General features: G+C 44.9%; 1 long non-coding RNA gene across 1 annotated transcript; it reads right to left on the reverse strand.

Moving 5' to 3' along the window:
* Positions 1–3,257: 3,257 nt before the first annotated feature.
* On the reverse strand, positions 3,258–10,395 carry LOC138745593 (uncharacterized). The gene is made up of 4 exons (XR_011346356.1): positions 10,166–10,395; positions 7,780–8,037; positions 6,336–6,462; positions 3,258–4,480 (listed from the first exon to the last, which is right to left on the reverse strand). It is a non-coding gene; the product is annotated as an uncharacterized lncRNA (long non-coding RNA).
* Positions 10,396–11,266: the final 871 nt, after the last annotated feature.

An 11,266-nucleotide genomic window follows, 5' to 3' on the forward strand; every position in this document is an offset into this window, starting at 1 on the left:
TATTAAACTTATCTTTTTTTCCCTGAGATGCCTGGTAGATTATTAGTGAATCCAGCAGATGGCGCCAATGAACTAAAAAAAGTATAAAATGGTAAGAATTCACTCTTTGGATAAGGATGTTATATGTGAGTGATTGCTGACCACAAATATTTTACAGAATTTCATTATTATTCACACATTAGGAATTGTATTAAAGTACATATTAAATCTATCACAATTTTAGCCGTAAGACATTTACAGCTACTGCTTGCCTTCTGTTGTGTTGTCATTGTTGGTTAAGAGCTAACATCACTAAAACAAACAGCATAATGTAAAAGCAGATTTTAACATGACTTTGTCAAACATGAGAAACAGAGCAAATATTTATAAAAATATCCCTTCAATCATAAATAAGGAATATTTATCATTGAGGGGATATTGCGGAACTCTGCTCTCCAGTGCTTTGTAGGGACTGTACGTTGCGATATTATTGCAGCTTGTAAGATCTAAACCAAGAAATAGGTGGCATTTGACTTGTATTGTTCAAATCCCATCAGAAACAGCCATCTTTGCTGCCTTCAGCACTTCTATTACAGACGTACAATATTGGAGCACCAAGTTGTGTGTGATAAATGGAGAAGGCAGGATTCATCATGGGTTGTTATGCCGTACCAAATCGGTTAGCCCACCAGTCAATGATGTGTGATTACACACCATATGAATACCAGTAAACTGATTGGATTGAATTAGATTAGCTTTGAAATGAATGTACTCATTATGAACTATTAAGTGGATTCTGTTTATGCTCATGAATGAATTGCACTTCAGGAAAATGAAACCATTTCAGGAGCGTTGCATTCTGCAGTACTTTTGGAACTTGCCCCCCTCCCCCCCCCCCCCCACCATATAACACCATCATTAAGCTGTAAAAAGCTGGAGACATAGTGATAGCATTGGAGCAAGCTAGTGCCCTAGGTGATACCAAATGAGTAAGAGCAAATGTAAAGGAAACTGACTTAGTTGAGTTCCCTTTGAAAATAAAGCAAGGATGGGGTGTTTGGATCCAGGGATAAGAAATAGCTAAAAATGTACTCTTCACTCTGGAAGTGTTCTGTCTGCATGCCTCCTCTTTGACTTCTAAATTCCCTCAATATAGTGTTGGAAGAAATTGCAACTCTCTCCCTACAATGAGCAAGAGGCTCTCATGAGTCCTCTGTTACAAGGCTCTTTCGAGCAAGGAAAATGGTGGACTTGTCTTTCTGAATGGCTGGCTCCGAGGTGCCGAATCCAATCCTTGGGGAAGGATAATTGATGGAGCACTGTGCTCTGCCACCCGGCTTGAATGTATAGCTGCTGCAAGCAGCTGGTTAGGGGCAGGCTGATGATGCCTTCAGCCTGCAACCCATTACCTCAGTCACCCCTCTCCCTCCATGATCCCCTCAAGGTGGGTAGCGGACTGTCAGTGCAGCAGGTGCCGGACAGCCTCACTGGGCCACTTTGGCCTTCGGGGCTGCCCTCTGCGACTCAAAAGCAATGGCTGTCTTCGCTATCAATAAGCCCCCACGCACCTGGAACTGTTCTGGGAAGCACAGAGCAGTTCCAGCTGTGTGGGGGATTATGGGTAGAGAAGATGGCCGTTGCTTTGCTGCGTATTTATGACAGGTGGTGCTATTGCACTAGTTGATCTACCTCCATTGGATCTGGAGGGCACTACGAGGCACCGCTCGACATGAATGCAACGCTAGAGCAGCATTTAGGGCTTGTCCTGCTTTTTAGAATATTCATTTCTGAGAACTGGTGTACAAGGCCCATTTTCATTTGCCTTTTAGAAACTCGATCAACTGCTTTCTTCCACCACACAGTGATCTCCTGGTATCGTTAGGAAGGAAGATCCAGGCCCTTGAACCCAGAATAAATGTTACTGAGAAATCCACAATGTGTCAAGCACAATTAAGTACTCAACTGTCCTTCTGTATTTTTTTTGTTTTTTGCCTTACTTTCATTAAATGTGTGCAGCAAGTGGATGCCCAGAATTTGCTACAATTCCCAAAGTTCTTTGGACTGGCATCATTTCTGAGAATGTCTGACAGCACTTATGATCACCCAACAAAATTGCTTCAACATGTCCTAATGAATGGAGTGCGGAGATGGGGATGGTTTATAAACAAGAAAAAAATGTGTTCTAGCATGTTCCTCCATTTTGTTGGATCAAGGCTAAAGTGTACTGTAACTCCAATTACTTGCATTCCTCCCATAATCCTTAAATTGTTTGCTGAACAAAAATGTACCAATCTCAGTTTAAAGTTTAAAATGACACCCCCAATCGAAAGACATAGCTTGGGGAAAAGCATTTGACATTTCCATTCCCCTTTTGTGTAATGTATTCTTTACTAATTCCCCATCCTGTGCCTGGATCTGACATGAAGGTTGCATCATGTAGATCTGGACTCTTGTGCAGATAGAAATGTTTCTCCTTTTTCCCCCTTATCAACTTTTCATTATTGTGAATAGTTTAATTAGTGCATTTTTTTGTTCTGTTCTCAGGTAAATGCAAGTGTAGTCTGTTCAAGGTGTCCTCAGAATTTAACACATTAAGTTCTTGCTCAGCCAAAATGTCCTTCTTGAAGCATGGTGCCCAGCACTATAAGTAATGCTCCATAAGGAGTCTATCAAGCATTCTGCAGAGCTGTAGCACCACTTTCTCCTCTCAATATTTTAGTCCTCTTGAAATGAATGTCCACATTCTATTAGCTGCCTTAATCAATTGTATTCCTGTACACTGTGTCTCATACTTTTCTCTGTTGATACTCCATCCCTATAAATTAAACCATCATATTTAAGTCCAGTGTGAATAATCTGATAGTGTCCCAAAACTGTTCACAACCATTACATCCAATCACTCAATCTGGGCACAAATGCAACAGCACATTCAGGTACCAGTCAATTGCAGAACAATGCTACCTGTCAGAATGTATAATTGGATACGCTTTCAAATATTTCTGTTTTGAAAACTATTTCAGTTGCTGAAGAAATGAGTAGAATTGTTTACAGATGCAGAGATCCAATGGAAGGTAGTTAGAAGTTGAAATATTCTACTTGGATAATTGGTACATATACTTGGAATGCCAGACACATGCATTCTCTGACAAGACTGTAAAGTAAATAAAATGTGGAAAAGGATTTTATAAAATACCACCCCTGCCCAAAATGGATTTACAATACTTCCACTTTTGTGGAGAAATGCCCTTGACTCTCTGCTCAATGCTTCAATGACTTTGTTCTTGAATTACAAGAGAAACTTCATCACTCTAGTGTAGTTCTGCACAAGCAGATTGTCTTAGTAAAATTAATTCTTATTGGGTAGATAATGGCTGTATTCATGCCAAGCACGGTTCTAATATGAAAACATTTGCAACTTGGAGACTTCTGTGGGATGACCATGATTGGGATAATTTAAAGGAGAGCCAGCATAGATTTATGCATGGGAAATCATGTCTCATGAACTTGACAGAACTTTTTGAAGAGGTGATGAAAGAGGGTAGATGAGGGCAAGGCAGTTGTGTTATTAATACTGAGTTAAAGTGTCACTTGGTAGGTTGGTATTGAAGGTTAGGAGGGCAACAAGCCAACTGGATAAAACTAACCTAGTGGTAGGAGTTGGGGAGTGCTTGTAAAAGGCAGTTTTTTCAAATTGGAGGATTCAGTGTGAGGACCCTTGCTTTTTGAAAATTTTGTATATATTAAAATAATTGGACAAGGATGTTTGTAGCAAGGTGGGCAAGTTTGCTAATAATACAAAAATGTATGCTACATTGAATAAAGTTTCCTGAGATAAAGACCAGATTGGGAAGTGGGTGAAGGAAGGACAGATGCAGTGCAAAGTGGAGCATTTGGGTAAATTGAACCAGGGCAGGATTCACTGTTAACAGCAGTGCCCTAAAAAGTGTTAAAAGCAGCTGAGGAAGCTTGGGGTGCAGGTGCAATGCTCTTAATAGATGAAAGGACAGAACTGTACGTGAGGGTGTTGGGATTTAGAAGAAACTTAAGGGGACAGTTCTCTGAGGATGGTGAGCTGCCAGGTAGAAGCAGGTACTTCCTTTGATAAGCACTTGGATAGGGTTGAAGGGGAATGAGCCTAACAAGGGCAGATAGAACATGAAAGGGGTGGAGGTCTTGTTCAGCATGGACAAAGTGAATCAATGTGCCTTTTTCTGTAAGACTCTATGACAATAGTTAAGTAGAATACACTATATTCACGCTTTTGATGGCGACTACAAACAGTTTTCCTTTCCACAATTATAGAAACGATACTTTAGATAAAACATAAAACTATTTGACACCGCTACTGCAAAATACCCAAACCCTTTGGTCAAACGCACATATCTCTCTGTCTTCTCGCTGGCGAGTAGAAAAGAAGTTCGTATAATCTGGCAGCGAATGAAATGAGAATTGTGTAGTGAGGCGACTCACTGTCACGTTTCGTAGTCACATTTGCGTTTGCCTAGATGAAGGGGGCAAAACAATGAATTCATCTTTTTCACCAAAAAATGTCGTTTTAATAATTTGATAATAAAATGTAGACACATGTTCTTTAAGACATGTTATAATACTTCGGAGTAGGACGGGGTTTAAAACTATTCTATATTTAAATGAGTATTTTAAACTCTTCCAGGACACAGACTGGAGTGAAGTGGAAAGTTCGCGCCTTGACACCATGTCTGTCATTCAGAAAGTTCACTTGTTGAGCTCATTGTCATTAATTTAAAATAACTTCTTGGTTTCCCAGTCACCGTCACCCCACTGCGGTTTCCAAGTCGCAAACTTGATCATAATTGGGCCGACGCCTCTCCCTTTTAACTTACTGGGCCTCGGTGAGAGTCGCTCTCGATCATCGGACAATCCGCAAGTTTTGCCGCATTTCTACTGCTCTCCGTATGTATAATTACAATTCAAGTAACCAATTGATATATTAAAGGCGCCTTTTCGCGAAAGCTGGCATTAGTTTTCGATAGCATTAATACTGATGCCAAGAGCGGTCCATGCAGAGCTCACCAGTTTATCAGATGATTGAGAAGCTGTCAGAGGTTGGGAGGGGGTGGGTAATCTTGCAAAAGTTTCACCAAACTCTGAGTCAGTATCCGTGTAAAATCCTGAGCTAAGCGGAAAATGTTTCCCAGATTGTGTTTCCCACTGCTCAGCAAACCGAACAATGCGAACCCAGCTTGTGTCAATTATCCGTGGTCTTCGCTACTTCTTTTGGTAGGGGAGAGATTTTTGTTAATTATAAACGATTTTGTGTGTGTGGAGAGTGTTCATGTGAGTTTTTGTATGAGCAAAACCCCAAACCATGCATATATTTAATTGGAAACGAGAGAAACATTGGTCAAAATTGTCCTGTGCTTAACCTTCGGTTATTGGGGTGGCCAGTGTGCATTTGCTTGGTTTAAAAAGCACCTCGTTCATTTCACGATAGATGCTCGGTAAAGATGAACACATCGCGTAGATGATTCATGATTTTTCCGCTTCCGTCCTCAAGCTGGAAGGGCCACAACTTAATAGTGAAATGACTATCAAGGATAGACAATAATTTAGAAATTGCATTAGTCCAGTCAGTTTTAGGTAAGCGGAGGTTTCACTTGTGGCGTTACTGCTTAAATATAATATAGGGAGCGATTGCGTGGATGTATCATCAGTTCATTGATGTAGTCAAGAAACTATGGTCTTCGAAACTTTTTTTTAAGGCGAAGAGCGGATACTGCAGAGGGGAACCGTGGTGGACGGAAAGAGTGAGTCGATGAGGAGAAAGGGAGAGCCGTGTTCCAGGGCTCGTATCGGTCGATTCCAGCGGAGAAGTGAAGTCGGGGAGTCCAGAGATCTCCTCTCATGACCAAAACACGCCCGCCCCGTGCTGTTGAAGACCCACGACTCTGAAAGTGTAACGTTCACTTTGACTTTGAGCTATTGGAATGCATGGCCTTCTACGTCGGCCGCGTCGCTCTCCCTCTCAAAGAAAGTTAATAACAATTCCTGGCAGGTGCCCGAATGCATGGGGCTCGATTCATGGCGGCAGCTGACAAAATAATTGATCCAGAAATATTTCGGCTGGATTTTTTTTTGACAACAGAATGTCTCCTAATTAACATTTCATTTTTTTTAAAAGCACCGACGAGGGAATTTCGCAACTTCGAACATCTCTAAATACCAAAGAGAATGTTTGCACTTTCCCCTCGGAAAGAAGGGAACTACTATTTGAGAACACATTGGTTTGGAAATAAATTCACTTGATACAAGATCACCTCCCTCTATTGAATATATCTTAACAATTATTTGGTCATTTAATTTCTACAACGATTTACCTGTGGCGTAAAGAACAGATTCCGCATAATGGGCAATCTCAAAACACTTTTCTGCACTTCGAATAACACACTTCCGAAATCTCAAGCGACACAGTGGTGTCAATGTTTTGGAGCACGCCCAACATGCCTGTAACGAGAATAAAATGTGGATAAGCAGGCGAAAGTGACTCGAACACACGTGAATAGGAAAGCCACCGGCCAACTCGCCGATGTTTTAAGAATCCCTGAGATTTATTTAACGTTTGTGACAATGCACGATTTACCGGAGTCAGGGTTTTTGTTTGATTGTGTGTTACATTCCTTGAGCTGGTTTATTGCCTGATATCCAGAGATTTAAAATAAAGAAAACGATATTTAAAAAAAAAAATATTTTATTAGTGTAATTGAAAGATAACGCTGAAAGATCTCTCGATGATAAACAACCGGTGCTTATTGTAAGCCTTCATGAATATAGTAACCATTATGTAAAGACTGCACTAAATGTGTGGAGGAAAGCAGCTGATTTTCGTCCGCATATTCTCATGTTGAGAAAAGGAGACAAGATTATAATAGTCACAATGTTTCTTGTCTATTTATCAGGTGTTCTTGAACTTGGACTCTCTGAATCGATCCTTTTTTAATGTTTACCCAGTAGATGGCACCAGAATTCCACAATTCAATGTCATTTCTTTCTCCTATTCACTGTGAGGGTTCTAATTTGATGTAAATCAGGGAAAAAAAAGCAACCTTTTTTCCCCCTCTCACTGACGCCAACAAGGCTTAAAAAAACATATTAGAGATCTTAGGGTATTTGTTATATTCGTTTTGCAATAGTGGTAATTTACAACAAGGATACATATATGTCGACTTAGATTTGAGTTCACGCTGCCATTGAAAGAATGCACCGTCGATGTGTAGCTGTAATCATAACGTATATTTATAAAGGTTAGTTCTGCGCTATTTATCCTTCCTCAAACAGCAAATCGCTCTAATCTGGACGCTTTTGAGTAGGTGGCTGCAATGCTTTGAGGTGTCCCGACAACTTCGAATTTATTGAACGATTTTAACGCATTGTAATTCTGAAACACCATTTTCTTGCCCCGAGACAACCCCACCAACATTTGTTAAAGTGCATTCAATTAAATGAAGCGTTCGAATGAAAAAAAAAGAGGTTTGTATCATCTCTAGCGTGCAAATTCCTAAGAAATACCGTAAGAATGTTTCCAGTTTTTAACGCTTCTACTTGAATGAGTTTTACAATGTACAGATGCCAGGTCTCGGCTTTCATGTTTGCAGTTCTTTCGCTTGTTCAATACAAGTTTTTACTCGGGGGTTTTGGATCTATATTAATTTTGCAAAGATGCTCTGATGGACAGCGGTATGTATATAGAAACCACACAGATTTAAAAAAAAAGACGAAACGATTTTCGAGCAAAAAAAAATCAAACTGTAATGGAAAGCTCACCTATGCGGAATGTCGCTGGCACAACAGTTTGTCAGAACTTTTCTCCTAATTGCGGTATTCGGCGGGTTTTCTGAAGTTGTGTCGTTAGATGGAGTCGCAAACCCGCCGAGTTTAATCTGTTACCGACTTGTAGCGCAAACTTCAGATGGCATGACCGCCCTTCCACTGTCGCCTGATCTAGGTAACGCGTTCTAAAGCGCAACTTTATTCACACGACTGGATCTTTTATTTAAATACCCAATTTCATGATATGCAAGTCTGTAAAACAAACAATTGAACACAATGATCACCATCTTTGCCAAGTGTTACTAACTTGCATTACATATATATAAACAAATTGGAGAACGTCTGCCGATCGTTTGAAGGTGGTCAGTGGATTCGGGCAATGTTACTCTTCAATGAAAATACCAGGGAGCTGATCGAAATCGGCCTGGTCGTGGGTAACATTTTGGGGGAAATGTCTCCAAAAGGAATGAAGAAATTTGAAGGGAATTTGGATTTGCCTCTTTGCACTGAAAACGGGCAGGAGGCGAAAGGCGCAGTTTGAGACTCCGTTTAAATGATGGACAAGGAAATCTTAAAGACGCTCGCCCTCTTCCCCCGGTTGCAAACCTCAATGTTCGACGCGACAGACCGGCAGTAAACTTTGTTTAAAAAATTCCATGCACCCCCTCCACCCCCCAGTCGAATTGCAGGTTTTAATGAGCGTCCACAGAATGAAAATGCTTCCGCATTCGTGTTATGGTTTTACGTGGAGCTGGGAGTTTGCCATTTGCAGTCAATTTTGACTTTAATTTTAGTTGAATGGGTCGAATTTCATATGGGCATGGATCAGACAGCGAGACTAAAATAGTCTAAATACCACGGCGGAGTGAAGGTGTAACTGGTACCCACTCAACATTGCAGAGATACACCGTCGGTAAGCTGCATACATGGAAGAATAGAATACTTAATGTGTCAGGGCTGATCAAAAAGCAACTCGTTTCGATGGGAGAGAATGCTTTTTGAATGAATTTAAAATAATGTTTAAGCCCCCTTTTTTTTGTACCCGTGGCATGAGTCGCTGAAGTATTCGGCGAACGAGAACGACTTAGCGCAATTATTCCTTTTGGAAACGAACAGTGTCATCCACACGCTGAAATGACTACACAAAGAACCAGGACAGCCAACATAGTTGATCTTAAAAGGCGTTTCGACTGAACGACACGCGATCTGATATATTTCCGAATAAATCAATGCACAATGGAATAGAGAAAATGAAGTTCAGCGAAGTGATTTTTTAAAAAAAAAACAGGGCAGTCACGCGTCACTGGAGGAGGAGTTCAACCTGGAGTTAACCGGTTGCCAAGCCCAACATCTCCTTGTAGTCAGGGGCAAGAGCTGGAGTTTACAATAATTCTGGTTGTATATTATGCCGAGGGAAATTCTTCAGCGGAGAGCCCTCATTAATGTGCACCAGTACAAACTGTGCCCTTACATTGAACTTTCACCTTGCGAACCCGTCCAGACTTCACTGGCTAACTTACAAACACACACTCACTCTCTCGCTCCACCACCCCCTGCTCACACTCTCTCTCCACCATCCCCTGCTCACACTCTCTCTCCCCATCCCCTGCTCACACTCTCTCTCCCCATCCCCTGCTCTCACTCTCTCTCCACCATCCCCTGCTCACACTCTCCACCATCCCCTGCTCACACTCTCTCTCCCCATCCCCTGCTCACACTCTCTCTCCCCATCCCCTGCTCACACTCTCTCTCCACCATCCCCTGCTCACACTCTCTCTCCCCATCCCCTGCTCTCACTCTCTCTCCACCATCCCCTGCTCACACTCTCTCTCCCCATCCCCTGCTCTCACTCTCTCCACCATCCCCTGCTCACACTCTCTCACCCCATCCCCTGCTCACACTATCTCTCCACCATCCCCTGCTCACTTTCTCTCTCCCCATCCCCTGCTCACACTCTCTCTCCACCATCCCCTGCTCACACTCTCTCTCCCCATCCCCTGCTCACACTCTCTCTCCACCATCCCCTGCTCACACTCTCTCTCCCCATCCCCTGCTCACACTCTCTCTCCCCATCCCCTGCTCACACTCTCTCTCCCCCATCCCCTGCTCACACTCTCTCTCCCCATCCCCTGCTCACACTCTCTCTCCCCCATCCCCTGCTCACACTCTCACTCCCCATCCCCTGCTCACACTCTCTCTCCACCACTCCCTACTCATACTCTCTCTCTCTCCACCACCCCCTGCTCATACTCTCTCTCTACCACCCCCTACTCATTTCACCCCTCCTGCGTTCTGGAAACCGACACAGAATGGAGGGGAAGGCGCAGACAAATAACAGCCCACGGGACAGGACATGGAGGGTGTAATTGGCCAACTCAACCCTTGCTTCGACATTCTGACAAGAGTTTTTCCAGCCTCGTCATTTTCAAGCCCACGAAGAGAGGGCCCCTGAACACGTTGGCTTCCTCACGCAGTGAGGACACACGCGCAAATAAAAGGGCCAGCGTCCCGGCCGGGATGGGTGGCTGCAGCGGTCGTCGGAAGCCTGGCCACTGCACTCGGAGAGGAGAGGAGAGGAGAGGGGGGGGGGGGGCCACACCACGAAGACCCCCAACTCCATTGTTGACATAGCAGGTGGATGTGACGTCACCTGGATGGTGCACAGCGCAGAAAGAATTAAAAACAAGGCGACAACAATCGTCCGACCACTCTCCGCCCTGATTGATAAATAACCCAAAAAAGCCCAGCGGCCCGGGACTGCTATCTCCCCCCACCCAGCCCCAGCCCCAGTCCAGCCCCCCCCCAGCCCCAGCCCCCCCCAGCCCCGGCCCCCCCTAGCCCCAGCCCCCCCCTAGCCCCAGCCCCCCCCTAGCCCCAGCCCCCCCCTAGCCCCAGTCCAGCCCCGGCCCCCCCTAGCCCCAGCCCCCCCCTGGCCCCCCCTAGCCCCAGCCCCCCCCTAGCCCCAGCCCCCCCCTAGCCCCAGCCCCCCCCTAGCCCCAGTCCAGCCCCGGCCCCCCCTAGCCCCAGCCCCCCCCTGGCCCCCCCTAGCCCCAGCCCCCCCCTAGCCCCCCCTAGCCCCAGCCCCCCCCTAGCCCCAGCCCCAGCCCCCCCCTAGCCCCAGCCCCAGCCCCCCCCTAGCCCCAGCCCCAGCCCCCCCCTAGCCCCAGCCCCAGCCCCAGCCCCCCCCTAGCCCCAGCCCCAGCCCTCCTCTATTCAATTGTAACATGCACGCTTCACCCTGCGCGGAACTGCGTATGGTACAGCGATTCTTTGAGGTGGCGGTGGTGCTTGTTGCTGTGCATTGAGGGTTTTGTTGGGAGGGGAAGCGGCAACACTGGAGCCAAAGTGGAAGCGCGGCGAGAGAGAGCAAGCGAGCGCACGCGTGCAGCCGGAGCCCGGCCGGAGCGAGCGAGAGGAGGGATCTCCCCGTCCGCTTGCACATCCCCAGCGCTCGTTGCTTATCGAGACACGTCTGGTGGGT

Source organism: Narcine bancroftii, chromosome 11 (assembly GCF_036971445.1).
Source record: "Narcine bancroftii isolate sNarBan1 chromosome 11, sNarBan1.hap1, whole genome shotgun sequence".
Classification (NCBI taxonomy): Eukaryota; Metazoa; Chordata; class Chondrichthyes; order Torpediniformes; family Narcinidae; genus Narcine; species Narcine bancroftii.